At 51.7% G+C, this 18,401-nt stretch overlaps 1 pseudogene; it reads left to right on the top strand.

The window, feature by feature from the left end:
* Positions 1–9,327: 9,327 nt before the first annotated feature.
* On the top strand, positions 9,328–16,192 carry LOC108542829 (interleukin-9 receptor-like; annotated as a pseudogene).
* The last annotated feature ends 2,209 nt before the right edge of the window (positions 16,193–18,401 follow it).

Below are 18,401 nucleotides of genomic sequence, written 5' to 3'. Positions count from 1 at the left end.
TCAGAGACCCGTAAGAGGGGTTGGTGTGGAAAACTGGAAACCAAAAGCCCCTCTGAATCCTGTGCACTGAAGTTCTCCCCACCCAAGGCGAGGTGAGCACAGTGCGAGGTCCACACTGCAGCCTTGGAACACAAATGGAGCGTTCCTAATGCAGATACGACTCCCAAATACGAATATGTCACTTGCAGTGCTCATGTAACAAACACCTGGAACGCTAATGCACTACCTCAATACAGAAATGTTCATAGAAAACCCCGTGCTCCCCACGCGGCCCTGCAGTCCCGGCTCATAATAACACCTACATAATCAATACAAACGTAGCCTCCAGCTGCTCACAGCTGCTGCTGAGCTGCAGCCGCCTCAGGCTTGGTCTCCACGGTGGAGTTTGTTGTCGTATCTGCTTCACGGACGTGGAATTGACACAGTTGTTTTAAAAAGTAGATTGCTTCCCAGTAATTCCATACTTTCAGGAAACTGGCAACGGTAGTGTGGAGTTTTCTTTCTCTTTTCTCTCAGATTCTTCAGTGGTTGTTGCTGAGCCAGATCTGCAACTTCACAGAAAACACCCCAGTGTTTTTCACTCAAAACAGAGACCCCTCCCAGGTAAGCGCCAGGTGACCCCAGCACAGGAGGCCTCGTTCCTGCCTGAGGGTCAGGTCCGCAGGCCCATGTTTCACTTTGCAGCCGCCCCGGCTGGGTGGAAAATATCTCTTTCCCTCTGGGTCCAGTTTTCCTTTTCTGGAGTCTTCGCAGAGGTGAAGAGCAGAGCTGCCCCCAGGCTGGGTCTGCACAGCGGTTCCCCCTGGGCAGGTACAGACGCTGCACTCTAGGTGGGAACTCGCAACCTCTGGCCATGCTCTGCTCAGCACAGTCCCCTAGAGGACCACAGACCCACCCACACCCCATAGAGCTCTCAGGGTGATTATGACAAAACTCTCCTTTACAAACAAGTCTCATCCCATCACTCTCCTTATTTAACTCTAACGATGGTTTCCCATTGGGCTCAGAACAGGGATCGCAGAACTGACCTGCCCCCAGTCCCTGAGCGCTCCCACCTGCTGCCGTCTCCTGCCCAGTCCAGCCCAGCCCAGCCCAGCTGCCTGCTTTGCGGCCCCCACCTACAGGAACACAGCAGGCTCTTGGGGGTCTTGGGAACTCTATGCACATCCAACACCCCCTTGTCAAATACTCTAAGATTCTGTCTACCTAGATCCTTAAAGTCACAGTGGTTATGATGTCTAACAACACAAATGTTCTAACGTGATTTTTTTAGACAAAAAAAAAAGTTTGGTAGATCATATGTGAGAATCACCCTTAATTTATAAATCAAGGAAATAGATACATAAAAGCAGAGTCCATATTTGGGATAACCAGTAAAGAAAAATAAAATCTCAATGCAGAATGAAAGGCAAAGGGCACAATTGATCATTGAAATTTCATAGGAGTTTACTGGACAGAATATTACCTTACTATATTTTCCAGCCCCGTGTGTGTGTATGTGTGTGCGCCAGTTGCAAAAAATTTCAGGTTTAAATATTCATGTTTACTTTTTTTTTTTTTTTTTGAGGTGGCATCTGGCTCTGTCACCCAGGCTGGAGTGCAGTGGTGTGATCTCAGCTTACTGCAACCTCCACCTCCCAGGTTCAAGTGATTCTCCTGCCTCAGCCTAGCGAGTAGTTGGAATTACGGGTGCCTGCCACCATGCCCGGCTAATGTTTGTATTTTTAGTAGAGATGGAGTTTCACCATGTTGGCCAGCTGGTCTAGAACTCCTGACCTCAGGTGATCTGCCTGCCTTGGTTTCCTAAAGTGCTGGGATTAGAGGTGTGAGCCACCTCGCCTTGCCCACTCATATTTACTTAATTAGTCAATACGGTTGATTAAGAAGTTAGGATTAGGGTTGGGGTTAGGGTTAGTTTTAGGGGTTAGGGTTTAGGGTTAGGGTTGGTTTTAGGGGTTAAGGGTTAGGGTTAGGGGTTAGGGTTAGGGTTAGCTTTAGGGGTTAGGGTTAGGGTTTCAGGTTATTGTTTGGGTTTGGGTTCGGGTAGGGTTAGGGCTAGGGTTAGGGTTAGGGTTTAGGGTTAGGGTTCAGGTTTGTATTCAGTTAGTGTTAGGTCTAGGGTTTGGGTTAGGAGAATTGTTTGAACCTGGGAGGCAGAGGTTGCAGTGAGCCAACAGTTCACCACTGCTCTCCAACCCAGGCGACAGTGGGAGATTCCATCTCAAAAAAAAGAAAAAAGATATTAAGTAATACCTACTTTTAACAGTCACGAGCAACATTTTTTTAAATGTTAGTCACTTCATTTTTCTCCTTGCCAGAGCCATGTCTCATATGTAAACATCCTCGTGCTTACTTCATGCAGTTTTAGACTCAATCTGCAGATGAGCTGATGACCACCTTCTACAAGTGCAGCAATGCTCAGTGTGGATGCTGCTGGAGGGATTAGGGCTAGGATGGCCCAGCTGCTTCAGTGTGTGCTTACCTTGTGTCTTGGGGTAGATGCTTAGCTGGCAGTATGAATCCTGTATCCTGAGGGTCTTTGCTGGTGTGGTGGAAAGATAAACCTTTTGAGGTGAAGAGCCAGGGTGTCAGGAAATGTGGCCTATCTGCTAGTCAGAGTGGATGAAGTCATGAATGTCGGGGAGTTTTTCTGTGTGGGGAGGAGATGGAGACCCATAACTAAGTATGCTCTGTTTAAAGTCCTGTTCTTTCATCTTCTACATTTATTGGCAGTTGACATTCCCTTCCTCCCAGTCAACACTATTTGTTTTCTATTTTTTGACACAGAGTCTCACTCTGTCACCCAGCCTGGAGTGCAGTGGTATAATCTGTGCTCACTGCAAACTCCGCCTCCCGGGGTCACACCATTCTCCTGCCTCAGCCTCCTGAGTAGCTGGGACTACAGGCACATGCCACCACTCCTGGCTAATTTTTTTTTATTTTTAGTAGAGACAGGGTTTCACCATGTTAGCCTAGATGCTCTTGATCTGACTTCGTGATCCACCTGCCTCAGCCTCCCAAAGTGCTGGGATTACAGGCGTGAGCCACCGCATCCAGCCTCCATCAACACTCTTAAATAATTGTACTGTTTGCAAAACTTAGTACATTAAATGTCTCTAAATATTTAACTGCTACTTGTAAACCTAATTTAGTATTTATTTTAATCAAAATTCTGAATATTTCATTAAAATGGAAGTTCTAATATTGCCTTCTCAGTGTTTTAAATAGCTTGTTAGGTAGAAAGCAAACCCTAAATCACAGTGATCCCAAAATTGACTATATACTTAGATTTGAACAGGCTATGAAAATCCTCATCACTGGTATTTCAATTTATTTCTTTATTCCTATTCTTATTCCCTTATTCATTTTTTGAACCTTCCCTGATTGCTTACTAGGGTTGCATTAAATGTATAAAATTCTAATTTTTTTTTTTTTTTGAGACAGAGTCTCGCTCTGTCACCCAGGCTGAAGTGCAGTGGCATGATCTTGGCCACCATGCCCAGCTAATTTTTTGTCCTTTTTGTAGAAATGGGGTTTCCCCATGTTAGCCAGGCTGGTCTCGAACACCTGACCTCAGATGATCCACCTGCCTTGGCCTCCCAAAGTGCTGGGATTACAGGCATGAGCCACTGTGCCCAGCACTATGTTTTTACACTTTATACTTTTTGTGTTAATCATTCAACTCTAAGAAGAGAAAGGATGCCTCAGACTAGCTGGGTGTAGGTTATTGATAGATTGATTCTTGGTCAAGACCCTGGTCTTAATTGCTTTCTAAATCAATCTCTCTCTCTTTCTCAGAAAGAGATGGGGTGTTGTTTATGTTGCCCAGGATGGCCTCAAACACCCAGGCTCAAGTGATCGTACCGCCTTGGTCTCTGAGTAACTGCCACCACTCCCCACTCCAAATCTTTTTTTTTTTTTTTTTTGAGATGGAGTCTTGCTCTGTTGCCCAGGCTGGAGTGCAGTGGCCCAATCTCGGCTCACTGCAAGCTCCACCTCCTGGGTTCACGCCATTTTCCTGCCTCAGCCTCCCAAGAAGCTGGGACTATAGGCGCCCGCTGCCACGCCCGGCTAATTTTTGGCATTTTTAGTAGAGATGGGGTTTCACTGTGTTAGCCAGGATGGTCTCGATCTCCTGACCTCGTGATCTGCCCACCTTGGCCTTTTTTTTTTGTTTTTTGTTTTTTTGAGACAGGGTTTTGCTCTGTTGCCCAGGCTGGAGTGCAGTGGCATGATCTTGGCTCACTCCAACCTCTGCCTCCCAGGTTCAAACGATTCTCCTGCCTCAGCCTCCCAAGTAGCTGTGATTACAGGCATGTGCCACCATGCCCAGCAAATTATTGTATTTTTAGTAAAGACTGGGTTTTGCCATGTTGGCCAGGCTGGTCTTGGACTCTTGGCCTCAAGTTATCCTCCCACCTCAGCCTCCCAAAGTGCTGGGATTACAGGTGTGAGCCACCACGCCCGGCCTCCAAATCTTTTTTTTTTTTTTTTTTTTGAGATGGAGTCTCGCTCTGTTGCCCAGGCTGGAGTGCAGTGGCCGGATCTTGGCTCACTGCAAGCTCCGCCTCCTGGGTTTATGCCATTCTCCTGCCTCAGCCTCCCAAGTAGCTGGGATTACAGGCATGTGCCACCACACCTGGCTAATTTTGTATTTCTAGTGGAGATGGGGTTTCTTCATGTTGGTCAGGCTGGTCTCAAACTCCCGACCTCAGGTGATATGCCCACCTTGACCTCCCAAAGTGCTGGGATTATAAGCATGAGCCTCTGCGCCTGGCCAATCTTTACATTTAATATGATTGTTTTCGTATTGATTGAACATGTTTACCAGTTCCTGAGCCTGTTATCTCTAATTGGCTCTAGTTCAGAATAGTTTATTTTGGTTTCCCAAATGTGATTTTATCATGTGGGCATTATCTGTAATGTCTTCTGCTTATGCTGTTAGTTTTATTTCCTCAGGTGACAGTTCTTCTGTTCAATTTTGTTGTTGGAAGGCAGCATGGATCCATGGTACACATCATGTACTCTGAAGCCAGTGACCCTGACAGCACCTTAGCTATGAAACCCTGGTCAAGTTGCAGAACCTCTGCCTTCATTTCCTCATCTATAAAGTGGATATGATAATAATCTGTTTGAGGGGTTTACAAACTGTTTTCTTAAGGGTCAGAGGCTGAATAGTATAATTACTTTCTTTTTAATTTTCTTTGAGACAGGGTCTCACTCTGTTGCCGAGGCTGGATTGTAGAGGCACGATCTCAGCTTACTGCAGCCGGGACCTCCTGGGCTCAAGTGATCCTTCCACCTCAGCCTCTGTAGTGACTGGGACTATAGGTGCGCACCATGCCCAGCTAATTTTTGTATTTTTTTTTCTTTATAGAGACAGGGTTTTGTCATGCTGCCCAGGCTGGCAACTTCTGTATGTTTTTTATAGGCAATTTAAAAAAATTTTATACTTTTCTTTAATGTTTTGAATTTAACCTCAGAATGTAATTATAGGCAAAATTCAAAACGTAATAATAATTGAGTTCAATTTTTGTAATGTGGGTCTATTACTGAGAAGAGTGGATGCCATTTTGCTTAATTGGGGTTCAAAGTTAGTGTTCCCTGTCATTGAAATCAATTGCAAGTGTGCATCTGTGAATGCTGGTTAAGTGCAGGAGAACAAATGAAGTCTACCATTGACATCACTGAAAAAGTCAATAGATTCACCACTGATAATGGATTCAGATATTTCCCACAGAGTTCTTGCTGATGAATAATACAGTGAAGCCAGACATGGTGACTCATGCCTGTAATCCTAGCACTTTGGGAGGCCAAGGTGGGTGGATCACCTGAGGTCAGAGGTTCGAGACCAGCCTGGCCAACATGGTGAAACCTCATCTCTATTAAAAATACAAAAATTAGCTGGGCGTGGTGGTGCATGCTTGTAATCCCAGCTACTCTGTGGGGGAAAGGAAGAGAGTTCAGACTGTTACTGTGTCTAAGAGAAATTCTTCTGCTTTGAGATGCTGTTAATCTGTAACCTTAGCCCCAACCCTGTGCTTACAGGGACATGTGCTGTGTTGACTCAGGGTTTAGGGAATTTAGGGCTGTGCTTCGTTAAATATGTGTTTGCAGGCAGTATGCTTGGTAAAAGTCATTGCCATTCTCCATTCTTGATTCACCAGGGACACAATGCACTGTGGAAAGCTGCAGGGACCTCTGCCCAAGAAAGCCTGGGTTATTGTCCAGGTTTCCCCACACTGAGACAGCCTGAGATATGGCCTCATGGGAAGGGAAAGACCTTACAGTCCTCCAGCCCGACACCTGTAAAGGGTCTGTGCTGAGGAGGATTAGTGAAAGAGGAAGTTCTCTGCCGTTGAGATAAGAGGAAGGCTGAACCCTGGGAATGGAATGTCTCAGTGTAAAACCCGACCATACATTCTATTTGCTGAGATAGGAGAAAACCACCCATGGCTGGAGGTGAGACATGCTGGCGGCAATACTGCTCTGCTACTTTTTACTGCTCTGAGATGTTTGTGTAAAGTCAAACATAAATCTGGCCTACGTGCACATGCAGGCACAGCACTTTTCCTTAAACTTATGACATAGATTCCTTTGCTCACATGTTTCCCTGCTGACCCTCTCCTCACCATTACCCTATAGTCCTGCCACATCCCCTTCACCAAGATAGTAGAGATAGAGATCAACAAACACGGAGGAACTCAGAGACCAGCACCGGTGCAGACCTTCACTTGCTGAGCGCCGGTTCCCTGGGCCCACTTTTCTTCCTGTATACTTTGTCTCTGTGTCTTATTTCTTTTCACAGTCTCTTGTCTCCACCTTGCAAGAAATACCCACAGGTGTGGAGGGGCAGGCCCCCTTAATTACTTGGGAGGCTGAGGCAGGAGAATCACTTGAATCCAGGAAGTGGAGGTTGCAGTGAGCCAAAACCATGCCACTGGACTCCAGCCTGGGTGACAGAGTGAGACTCTGTCTCAAAAATAATAACAATAATGATGATGCAGTGAAAAACCATACACTTTAAGCACTTTATGTTTTCACCGTCTTCATACATGTGTCTACCTAAGCTTGTTCCTGATCCACACGTGCTTTTCCCATCGCCAGTTTTAACACATAATAGATTACACTTCCTTTTTTGCTGCATTAGTTTTCTCAACTTTGGGAATATTCTTGCTGCAGTTGTTGGGTTTTTTTTTGGAGACAGGGTTTCACTCTCACTCAGGTTGGACTATGGTGGTGCAATAACGGCTCACCACAACCTAAACCTACCGGGCTCAGGTGATTCTCCCACCTCAGCCTCTGGAGTAGCTGGGACTATAGGCATAGGCCACCATGCCTGTCTAATGGAAGGGGAAGGGCTGGGTTTGTCTGAGGACCCTCCCATGGGTGTAGCAGAGCCTGTGGTCTGAGGCAGGGGTCCAGCTGCAGAGTAGCCCACAGCTTCACAGTGGCCCAGGGAATCAGGGCAGGCAGGCCATGAGGCCCAGTGCCTCCTGGGCCAGGCCTTGACGCTGAGGCCATGGAACAGGTGCAGCTCTGAGAAGGGACCAGAGTGACCATGGGCTGAAGGCTACGTCCACAGACCCAATGCGGGAGAAGCTGTGCCAGGCAGTGATGTCAGCCAGGCCTCCCAGCAGGACTAGGGATGTCAGGGGCAGCTCTGTCCCAGGTGGCAGACCCTGGCTTCCCCTCCTGCTCACAACTGCCTTCCCACACCCAAGAACTTCCTGAGTCCTCCCTGGTGATATCCAGGAGCAGGGAGCATGTGGGTGCCTGGCCCTGTGGTCGAGGATGGGGGAAGGCAGCTCTGCCTGCAGCTCCACCCCATTTATAAGGCATTGAGGTGCCTTCTGCTGGGGCATGTGCTGAGGGGCACTGCCCTCGGGAAGTTCCCAGGCTTGTGTAGAAGCTGGTGGGAATGTGCCAAGAACAGAGGTGTCAGGAGCCAGATTTTGGGCAGGTCCCAGGTCTCTGAACCTCAGTTTCTTCATCTGTAGGAGGGTGGTAACCCTGCCCTGCTCAGCTTACCAGGTACAGTTGTGCATTTTCAGTGCAGAGGAAAAGCAGAGACCTTCCCCTCAGATGGCCATACTGCCTTGTTGCTGTACCCAGCACTCCAGTGCTCCCCCAGGGGGTGTCCTGGCTTCCTCCTTTGTAACTCTCAGGTGTCACATGTGGGTCCTGCCCTACCATCCCCTCTCCCTGTCTAGAAATGAGGCCTGCTGAGCTTGGAGCCTCCACTCCCTGCTGTCAAGCCATCTGCTCCTGGGTTAGCTTGTGGCTGACCTGGCCTGATTCTACACTGATGTGGGTTTTTCTCCATTGCTGGGGCAGTGGTTGTCCATTCTGGGACGCGGGTCAGCTCTCAGCTGTGGCTGTTGTGCCTGTGCTTCCCCAGGTCCTGGTGGTCACTCCAACCCTGCTCTCTCATATCCCAAGAGCAGGCTGACTGTCTTCCCTATTCCCACCTTTCCAGTAACTGCTGCAAGAAGGGACAGACACTGCTGCAGAGAACTTGCCACGGTGTTTCATGCTGCGGCCAGTGTTGCCAGACTACACACTCTATTCTAGGAAAGGGTGAGGCTTCCTGATCAGCAGTCTTAACAGGGGACTGTCCTGTGGGTACCTGCACAGGCTGCCGGGAGTGGGGCGGAGTGGGGTTAGAGTACTGCCTGCTGCCCGTTGAGGGTGTGCGGGTTCCTTAAGAGTGTGCATGTTGCCGGGCGCGGTGGCTCAAGCCTGTAATCCCAGCACTTTGGGAGGCTGAGACGGATGAATCACGAGGTCAGCAGATGGAGACCATCCTGGCTAACACGGTGAAACCCCGTCTCTACTAAAAAATACAAAAAAACAGCCGGGCGAGATGGCGGGCGCCTATAGTCCCAGCTACTCGGGAGGCTGAGGCAGGAGAATGGTGTGAATCCGTGTGAACAGGGACAGCGCTTCTCCCTCATGGAGCTGCTGTGAGAATTACAGTAGAAAATGCACCTGTGGTGGCTGTTGGTAGTGACTGGTTCCCCCAATCCCGACTCCCCTGCAGGATGGGGCCTGGGCCCAGGGATGGGGGATGGGCTGGCAGAGGATGCCCATCCTAGAGAGGAGCCTTCTTGGCAGACGTGGAGACCAAGCTGAGTCAGAGTCCAGGACCTAAGTTTGAGGGTGCATCTTACACCCTGCAGCCATGAGTCTTTGGCTGGGTCAAGTGGCCTTTCTGAGCTTCAGTTCCTTATCGGTAAAGCCTGGGCAGTGGTGCCCAGCATCTTTCACAGGACACCATGTGAGTGCAGATGGAGACCCATTGAGCAATCTGCTGGGGAGAAATTCATGGGGAGCACCCCTCCAGAGAGGGATGGCTCGCATGGGCCCTCAGCCCAGCCCCTTGCAGGCTGGACCTTGGAGAGGGAGGCCCTGAGGCGACACATGGCACCTGGCTCCTGGCCTGCACCTGCGTCTGCACCTGTGTCCGCTCGGGAGTCTCTGTCTCAGGGGTTGGATGAGGTGAGGGTTGGGCACTAGTGTCTGCATGAGGTGAGTGGATAACTAGGGCGTGTTTGGGGGACTGGGTTGTCCAACGTCGAGCCCCTCGGGAAAAGTTTGGACCAAACTGTGCTGGGGCATGTCCTCTAGGGGTCAGCTTGGACCTCCGTCTCTAGTCTCGCTTCCTTTACCTCCCTACCTTCAGTCCCTGGACCGACCCTGGTCTGCCTTCCTTCACCCTCTTGACACCTCTCCGGGTCTGACTTGCCCATGTACCACGGGTCAGAGCCCACCACTTCCAGGCCTCCCAGTGCTTCCCTGGACAGATTCTGGGATCATTCACTAGTGACTGCCCTGCTAGGGTGTCAGCTGTCAGACACCCTAGCTGCCCCCCAACTCAGCTCTCCTCTGAAGCACTCACTGTAGACTCCCAATGGTCACTGTCTCCAGGGCCAAGGGCTGGAAACTTCACCTGCCTCACCAACAACATTCTCAGGATCGATTGCTACTGGTCTGTCCCAGAGCTGGGCCAGGGCTCCAGGCCCGGGCTCCTCTTCACTAGGTGAGGGTTGAGGGCTATGGCCACCTGGACAGGGATGAGGGTGGGGTCCCCAGGATTGCAGCAGATATGCCAGGACAGTGTAGCAGCCCCGTGGTGCTGACATGCCCTTTCCAGCAACCAGGCTCCTGGGGGCACACACAAGTGCATCTTGCAGGGCAGCGAGTGCACTGTAGTGCTGCCGCCTGAGGCAGTGCTCCTGCCATCCGACAATTTCATCATCACTTTCTACCACTGCGTGTCTGGGAGGGAGCAGGTCAGCCTGGTGGACCTGTAGTACCTGCCCTGGAGACACGGTGAACAGCGGCTATAAGCCTGGAGCAGGGCCCCTTGGCAAGAACATCCTGGCTGCTTGGGGCTAGGAGAAGGGCCCTGCAGCCTGTGACCCCTGTGGCCCAGTGAGTGTTCTCAGTCCCTGCCAAGTGAGATCCAGGGCTGGGGGCAGGCTTGGCCCCTGGGAGGGGAAGGTCCTCTGCAGGGGCCAGAGGAAGTCACTGCTGTCCTGTCCCACCTGGGGCTTTTCTGGACCAGTCTCCCAGTGAGGTGCCTGGTCTGAGAGGGCCTTGACCATGCCCCTTGGGAATCTTTCAGATCCCCAGTCTTGGGTGTGCTGACTGACACACCAGACCCATGGGGCTTCGGCCTTACATGGATTATCTCTGTTCCAGTGAAGCTAGACCCACTCTTTGACTTACAGAACACGTCAACTCTGGCCACTGCATCCTGATCTGCAGCATCAGTCCTGCCTTGGAGCCAATGTCACTCTTCTCAGCTATGAGCGGGAGCTGGGTGTCAAGAGGCAGGAAGAGGCCTGGGAGGTAACACTTTGACTGGCTTCCCCTGGGGTCCTATCTCCTGGGAGCAGCAGTCCAGGGCAGACTCCCCACTCTAAATAAGGAGAGGTCAACTTGGAGTGAAGAGCAGGGGAGGAACTGGAGCCAGGTGTGTGTGTGAACACACATGCTGAAACGCACATGTGTGTGCTTCGTGTGTGTGTATGTGAGTAGGGTGAGTGTGCCTGTGTCTGTGAGTGTGTGCATGTAAGTGTGCATGTGTTTATGTGTGTGCACATATAAGTGTGCCCACGTTTGTGTTTGTAGGTGTACATGTGAGTGTGCCTGTGCCTTGTGTTTGTATCTGTGAGTGTGCACGTGGGCATGTCTACGTGTACGAGTGTGTATGTGAGTGTGGTGAGTTGCTTCTGTGCACACGCTTGTGTGTGTGAGTGTGCATGCAAGCGTGAGGAGTGTGAAAGTGTGCCTGTAGACATGTCTGCCTGTGTGTGCATGTGTGTATTGGTGGGCAAATGCAGCTGTATCTGCGTGTGAGTGTGAGTGTGCCTTCTCTCTGTGTGTGTGCACATGAATGTGGTGAGTGTGCCTGTGTGAACACAGGTGTGTTCATGTGTATGCTGTGTGAGCGTGTGCCTTTGTGTATTCTTGAGGACTGAGGAACCCAGCCCCACCTTCAGCACCTGCTAACTGCCCCCACCCCCGCAGCGAGCCCAGCACAGGGATCACATTGTCGGGGTGACCTGGCTCATACTTGAAGCCTTTGAGCTGGACCCTGGCTTTATCCTTGAGGCCAGGCTGCGTGTCCGGATGGCCACACTGGAGGGTGATGTGGCAGAGGAGGAGCGTTACACAGGCCAGTGGAGTGAGTGGAGCCAGCCTGTGTGCTTCCAGGCTCCCCAGAGACAACGTGGGCGCTGCTATGGCTGCTGCACTTCCAGAGTCTAGGCTGGGCGTCCTCTTCCCTCATCACCTCACCCCTGCACCCTTTCATCCTCCTGGAAGCCCCTCCCTGAGGCAGCCAGGCCCCAGTTGACCCACTTCCTCTGAAGGTCTGGGGTCTGTAGGGAGGAAACCAACACCTGACAATTCTGGGACTTCCTGGGAACCCGGAGTCAGTGACTCCTGTGAGGAGTGAGGGTGGTAGGGCTGCACACCAGGGCTGGTGCTCTTGCCTGGAGGCTGGACATGACCTCAGTGTCGTTAGTGAGGGCTGGGCTGACCCTTGCACGTTGCAATGCTGAGAAGGCCCAGGGAACCTTATGACCCACCGTGTGGCAGATGTAAGAGTGAGGCCCAGGAGTGTGGCTTACACAGGGTCCTTCAGCAGGTGACATAAACCTCCAAGGCTCATCACAAACCTTCCACTTTGGCCCAGGGCACTAAAGGGTGCACTTTTGCCAGGTAGGTTTGTGGGGAGCCTCCTGGCACTGAGGCTGCTGACAGCCCTGGGCCCTTCCTGCCCACAGGCCCTCTGATCCCACCCTGGGGGTGGCCAGGCAAACCTTTGTTACTGTGTCCGTCTTTTTCCTGCTGACTGGCCTGACCTACCTCCTGTTCAAGCTGTCACCCAGGTACGTAGCTGATGTGTGTGTGTGTGTGTACATGTGTGAGCAGGTAAGAGTGTACATGTTAGTGTATGTGCACAGATGTGCCACTATGTGAATGTGTGAGTGTGTGGTGGGTGGGCCGTCAAGGGCCATCCCTGTCTGGTTCCTCCCCTCCCCTCTCCACTGTCTGGTCCCGGATGGGGTGGGCTTTTCAAGTGTCCACCCTGGGCCAGTAGAGAGTTGTCAAGTTGCCAGGGAGAGAAGAGCAGGGGGATTTGTGGCAGAGGCCGAAGACAAGGGCAGTGTGGTCCCGACCAGACCCAGAGTCACCGAGATCAAGAGCCCGGATCCTAGTCTTCTGCCTCTGGAGGAGCTTGGTTTGCTCATCTGTTCGCACAGTCTATGAAAGGACACTTGGAGCATCTGGTGTGCACAAGACTCTTCTCACCCTGGCAGATGCCTTAGAGAACAAGATGGACAAGGGCCCTCCATAAATCAACTGTCACACCTCATGCACCACACATCAGGTTACAAGAGGGGACTCAGGGGCCACGTCAGGCTGTGGATGTGAGGAAGAGGGTGTGGGGAGAGGGGTGTTGGGTGGGGCTAAGTGGGAGGGTGCTTGGCTTCTCCTTGGAGCAAAGGAAAGTGTGAAACTGTGGATACGACTGAGTTCATGTTTTGAGGAATGGATTACTGGGACAAGGGAACATGGGGGACCTGCTTGGGGACCAGTGGGGGCCAGTGGGGTGCCCACAGGGAGATGATTTGGCAGGAGCCAGTGAAACAAGTGGAGATAGAGCAAAGTGGAGGGGATTGCAGGGTCTTGGGGGAGAAATAGAGGGGACGTGTGGCTGGATAAGGTAAGAGTGGTGACTCCTGAGGTGGGGAAATGGGGGGAATCCTTGCGGGGAGGTTGGCGAGGTCTGTTTGCACCTGTTGGGTTGGAGCCCCAGGTGACATCCTTGTGGGACGGTCAGTGGATCCTTGGCAGCAAGTCTGGTGCTTGGGGAGACACTGAGTGAGGTGAGAGCCACAGATGTACTGATGGCAAAGACAGAGTTCCTGGAGGTGCGGCTCCCTCTGTGGACTGAGGATCTAGCTGATAACTCCCCATTCTGAACCTGCCATCACAGCTAACACTGTAAAGGATTCATGCCTCAGTACAAATCAGTTCTATGCGGCTGTTAGGCAAGGAGGCCCAGTTGGGTCCTGCCCTGAGAGTGGGTTGGGATGTGATGAGATGGGAGAGGCAGTGGCAGAGACGAGGTGGGCGGGCCTCCTGCTGATGGAAGGAAGCTCAGCCTCTGTGGTGACTTCAGGCCACCTGGGTCACCGTAGGCCTCTGACTGGCCTCTCTGGGCCTCAGGGTGAACAGAACCTTCTACCAGAACGTGCCCTCTCCAGCGGCGTTCTTCTAGCCCCTCTACAGTGTGCACAATGGGAACTTCCAGGTGTGTGCAGAGTCCACGGCAGGGCGTGGGGGGCAGGTGTTGCCCAGAGCTCTGGCCTGCCCAAGATGTTGGCTTTCATGAAGGTTGGTGGCCAGCGTGGGAGCCTTGTCAGTGCTTGGAGCCTTTTCTGTATATTCAGTGAATTTCAGTTTATACGCGTATCTCAAATGGGGAAAAACTAGCTTTATTTTCCATTGCTGATTTCTTTTTGTTCTCATATCTCCAGTTCCACTGTTGATGGAAAAAATGCAAAATTCTCATGACTTATCTCTGTCCCCTCTGGTTTGCAGCTGTCTGCACCCACCATGTGCCTCACCTCCTCCTGCGAAGGTGTCTGTCCTGTGGCCGTGGGGAAGGGTCTGTGGTGTGTGCGCTGCCCTCGGGGCTCTCATTGCCTCTGGGCTCCTGCTCTGCCTTGTCCCCTGGTCCCCGCAGATTTCATGCTGGCACCACAGCTGAGGAGTGGGCTCTGCACTTCCCCCTCTGTGGCCCTGTTGGGCTCCCACAGCCCAGAAACCAGTGAGCAACTTGGGGGTTGCATTAGGCCCTCCCCTCCCTGCTGGGCTGGTGGTTCATGCCCCTGGGTGGGAGGAGGGGAAACGGAGGGCTCCAGTGAGTGGTCTCTAGTTTTCCCCTCAGACTCCTCACTTTGGGCAAAGGACAAGAGAGGCAGTGAAGGCCCCTCCCTGGGTTCTGGGCCAAACTGACTCCTCTTCTCCAGGATCTTCCCTCCCTGTGCCCTAGGGTATCCCTGGGCCCTGTGCGGCAAGGATGTCCCCTCCACACCACAGCTCCAGCTTACTATGCAGAAAAATTCTTTTCTCTCTCAATGAGGAGCCTAGTTTTCAAGATTTTTGTCCAAATATTCAATTTGAACCATAAACCGGGCACCTGGCTCTTGGCAGAGTCTCCCCCGTTCCCCAGGGTGGTAGGTGTGACTGTCAAGAGCCTGGGCAGCCGAGGACAAGGCTGAGCAGGGCACAGATTGTGATTGTCCCCGGGACTGTCATCCTGTTGCAGGCACCAGCCCTTCCCTGGAGAACAAGGGCACCTGCCAGAGGTTATTTAGACCCTCAGGGGGAGATCTGGTGCTGTAGGTTGGTCTCCAGGGAGCAGTGCAGTGATGGAGGGTGTGGTGTGTGTGGTGCATGGGATGGAGGTTCCTCGTCTCACCAAGGGAACAGCTTCCTTTTGGAGGTGGGGGCCTCCTGTGGCCCCATGGAAAGATCCAGGTCTGCTGGCTATAGCCCAGTGCTTTGAAAGTCACCAGTCCTGACAACAACTCGTGTGTGTGTGTGTGTGTGTGTGTGTGTGTGTGTGTGGTGGGAATGCCCAGTCTCTGTAGCTGCTGAAAGGACTTGAGGCTCATGCTGTCAGGAGTTGGCTCTGTCCTGGGCAGATATCACCATCTGTACCTTGGTTCAGGCTGCTGTGAGCACCAGGCCCTGTGCTGGCCGAGCGGTGAGGAGCCTGAAGGGACTCAGGGTCCCATGATGCGGTTGGGCTGGCACATGGAGGAAAGACAGAATATCCAAGACATAGGCACTGTTTGGTCTCTGGAGGACCTCAGGAGGGCTTCCTGGAGGAGGAGGGAGGCTGGGCTTGCCATAAAGGAGGCAGCTCCTTCCAGGATGAGTTCTGAACATGCTGCCTGAGCCCTTCCCTCCTCCCGCACTCTGTTCCAGACTTGCATGGGGCCCCACAGAGCCAGTGTGCTGCTGAACCAGGACTGTGCTGGCACCCCATGAGGAGCCTCAGAACCCTGGGTCAGGAGGTCACTGTGCTGCTCACCTGTGGCCCAGAGCATCCTTGGAAATCTGTGGGCCTGGAGGAGGAGCAGGAAGGCACTGGGACCTGAGCTCAGAGGATGTGCTGTCAGCGGGGTGTACGGAGTGCAGGGCACAGCCACTTGCCTATCTGTCACAGGAGGACTGGGCCCCCATGTCCCCCACCAGGCCATGTTACTCCCTTCCATCCTCAGCGAGGCTCAGTCCTGGATGTTCTAGGACCCTGACTTGCCAGATGAATCGTCCGTTTTGGGAAAGTGGACTTAAGTCTCCAGAGCCCTTGTCTGGGACTGAACCTCCTGAGAACGGGCCCCTAGCAGTGGTCGGAGGTCCTGTCTGGATGGAGGCTCAGGGGCAGCTTCAGGGAGGAAGGATCCCTCTGCTAGGTGCCTGTGGGGAGGAGTCTCTACCCTCAACATCCTGCCCACAGGTTCCTCCACTGTCCCTTTTCTTTATCCCTGGCCTCTCTGAGAAGGGGGGTGTGGTCTCTCAGCTGTTCCGCCATCATCCCCTTAAAGGGCCAGCCTGGGCCCACTGGACACAGGTAAGGCACCATGACCACCTGGTGTGAGCTCTCTGTGCCTTCCTGACGCACCTTTTTAGAGATTAAAAGGGGCTTCATGGCTGTTTCAAAGTGTTGATGGCTGGGAAGAGGGGCCAGAGGAGGAGTGAGGGATGAGGTTTGGCCAGCCCTAGGCTTTCTGGGCTCTAGGGACAGCATGGTGGATGCTCAATGACAGTTTTGGGGACAGCAGGGTGGAGGCTCCGGGGACAGCAGGGTGGAGGCTGTGGGGACAGCAGGGTGGAAGCTCGGGGGCAGCTCTGGGGACAGTAGGGTGGAGGCTCAGGGACAGCTCGGGGACAGCAGGGTGGATGTTCAGGGCAGTTCCTGGGAGGCCAGTGCTCTCATTCCTCCTTGTCCTCATCCTCCCACTTGCTCCTGGAAACTGAGAGCTGAGGCTGGAGCTCCCAGACAGTCAGTGCTGGAAGTGACCATCCAGCAGTGATGGTGGCCTATGAAGGGTTCTGCTTCTGTCCTCAGCCTCTCATGGGGTGGGCTTGGGGAGAAGCTGTGGTCTGGAGAGAGTGGCAGATGGAGCAAAACGTGCCTGCATTTGTTTCCTGGGGCTGCCATAACAAAGTACCACAAAAGGGGGTAGCTTGGAACCATAGAGATTTGTTGTCTCTGTTCTGAAGTCCAGAAGTTGGAAATAAAGATGTTGGCAGTGTTCCCAACTACATATTCTTAGGCTCCCATGAAACAGAAGTTGATACCAGGCCAAACAAGTTTCCCAGACAAGGCTTTATTAAGACTTGTGCCCCTAAAGGTTGGGCAGAAGAGAGACATATTGTCTTATGCCCTAAAGGTTGGCCAGGAGGAAGGATTCTTGGCTGGCTCCCCAAGGGGAGTGCACTGTGGTGTCTTAAGGAGGGTGACATGCATGATTTATGAGTTAGGTGAGTGTCATTACATGTATGGGGTGGAGTGAAGGGTGCTCAGATGCAGTGAAGAATCATGCTAACACAAACGCTGTGTGACTGGAAAATGGCAGAAAAGCCCATACCTGGGTGGGGACTTTAGAGTTACAACGAGGCCAGGGGTAGGGATCAGTCATTCTCCTGGCCTCGTGCATAAGCGGGTGATCAAGTCAACCCCCTTGAGTAAGACTTATGGCGGGATGCTGCTTATCTTAGTTTATTTCAGACAGGTGGCAAGGTCTGGCCAGCGAGTATGGCACCTGCAGTGAGCATGGTGCTGCAAGGTCTGGGGGTCAGCGGGCACGTATAGAACAACGCGTTAGTGGGGGTGGGCCGAGTCCCATTTCTACTCTTTCTCAGCAGGGCCATGCTCCCTCTGAAGGCACTAGGGAAGGATCCATTTCGGGCCTCTCTTCAGCTTCTGTTAGTTTCTTGGCTTGTGACAGCAAAACTCCACTTATTTTTTAAGATAGCGTCTTGGTCTGTCGCCCAGGCTGAAGTGCAGTGGTGTGATCTCAGTTCTCTGCAACTTCTGCCTCCCCGGTTCAAGTGATTCTCCTGCCTCCACCTGCCAAGTAGCTGGGATTACAGTTGCAAGCCACCACACCCAGCTAATTTTTGTATTTTTAGTAGATACAGGATTTTGCCATGTTGGCTAGGCTGGTCTCAAATTCCTGGCCTCGAGCGATTGCCTGCCTCCCCTTCCCAAGGTGCTGAGATTACAGACATGAGCCACCACACCCGGGCATGTCATCTGTATCTCTTTTTTGGTGAGGTGTCTATCTTTTAATTGGGTTGTTTTTCTTTTTGTTATTAGAATTTGTTATTTTACACACAAGTCTTTTTTCAGGTTTGTTTTTTAAATATTTTCTCTCAGTCTGTGGCTTGTTTTTTGATTCTCTTAATGGGATATATCAGAGAGCAGTCATTTTAAATTTTAATAAAGTCTACATTATCATTCTTTTATGAACTGGTTTTTGGTATTGTATCTAAAGACTCATCACCAATCCTTCTATAACTTTTATAATTTTATATTTGAAAATTTAAGTCTACAGACTATCTTGAGCGATTTTTGGGGGGTGAGCTATGAAGTCTGTATCTACGTTGCTCGGGTTTTTCTTGAACTCCTGGGCTCAAGTGATCCTTACACCTCAGCTTCCCACAGTACTGGGATTACAGGCGTGAGCCACTGCACCTAGCCTGGAGTCTCTTCCTTCCTTCTCCCTTCCCCTTCCCCTTCCTTTCTTCCTTTTTCTTTCCTGGTTTCTTTTTATTTATTTTTTTCTTTTCTTTTTTCTTTT

The sequence above is a fragment of the Rhinopithecus bieti genome, unplaced genomic scaffold (genome assembly GCF_001698545.2).
Source record: "Rhinopithecus bieti isolate Rb0 unplaced genomic scaffold, ASM169854v2 scaffold_23276, whole genome shotgun sequence".
Lineage (NCBI taxonomy): Eukaryota > Metazoa > Chordata > Mammalia > Primates > Cercopithecidae > Rhinopithecus > Rhinopithecus bieti.
Note: the sequence above shows the minus strand (reverse complement) of the source record. Positions and strands in the feature narration are given on the sequence as shown.